This window comes from Fukomys damarensis, unplaced genomic scaffold (genome assembly GCF_012274545.1).
Source record: "Fukomys damarensis isolate Sample0158 unplaced genomic scaffold, DMR_v1.0_HiC HiC_scaffold_2, whole genome shotgun sequence".
NCBI lineage: Eukaryota > Metazoa > Chordata > Mammalia > Rodentia > Bathyergidae > Fukomys > Fukomys damarensis.
Genome location: NW_022900914.1, coordinates 9469202 through 9470401, shown reverse-complemented (window position 1 = coordinate 9470401; position 1200 = coordinate 9469202).

The window sequence follows — 1200 nt, the reverse complement described above, 5'->3', positions numbered from 1 at the left end:
CTCGGTGGCGGGCTGCCCACTGCTTCCCTTTTTTGTGTTTGTTTTTAAATTTTTTTGGTCCTACAATTCATTTGTTAGGGGTAGCCGCCCTCTATACCAGGCGTTTAGGACGTATCTAGTAGAACTAGTCGGGCCTTATAAGCAAACTCAGGCTGCTACGGTTACAGTTTTTTAAAGAGGTGGAGTGGAGAGAGGCCAGCGGTGTCGGGGGGTGGGGTGCCTTGTCTGCAGCTGTTTTGCCGCGAAGTTCAAGGCGCGCAGCTGGACTCGCGGGTCTTCCCGCCTTGCTGGAGGGGGCGGGCGCAGGGTAAAGAGCGCAGGCCATGGAGTCCGGACGCCTGGCCAAGCTGTTTACGAGCTGTGAGCGCTTGGGCGAGTCCCTTAACCTCTCTGGATCTCACTTTCCTCCCGTGTAATGAAGGGTTTGGGACACGACCTTCTTAGGTCTTTGCTAAGGAGCTGCAGTCCTGCAGAGATGCTGTGTGACCCGAGAAGCACTGTAGCACGAGTCAAGGCTGGTCCCGGCCTGCGGTGCCCTCAGTGTATCCATCTCTTAAAGTGTCCAGAAGGGTTTTTAGGAGGACCAAATGAGGAAGACACGTCGTTGGGATTTCACTGCGGGCTGTGAAGCGCCATACGCCCCAGTACGGTTCCAGTCCTCAGTTTCCTTATCTGCGAAGTGGGGGCGTTGCTAGGGAAAAAAATACAGCCGGGAACTCGAAGCTTTCCCGGGGCTCTATATAAAGCGCTGGCGTTTCCGGGACGGCTGGCCGCATCTGGCTGCCCCAAGGGCCCCAAGATACGGTAATCCCAAACAATACTCGGGGTCATTGTTTACAGTTATAAAACACATTCTGTCCCGAGCTGCATCCCCAAGGACGTGCGTGCGCGGCAGGACGAGGCTGGCCAGACCCTTCGCGCCTCCGCCACTGCCAGCCCAGCAGGGTCCACGCGTCCCAGCCATGGGTGCTTGGCTTTTGTCGTCCTGCGTCCTGGCCTGGCGGGGTGTTTACACGCCTCTCCCGGCAGGACTGAGTAAATGCCGTCCTTTGACGCAAAACGGATCAGTCCTTCCCCAGCGGCAGCGGCAAAACCCAGAAAACTGGGGGTGGTGACTGGGGGCAGGGCACGGAGGAAGACATCGTGACACTTTCCTGCTCGCCTCCCAGTTCCCTCCCCGCGCCACGCGGGCCTCGGCCA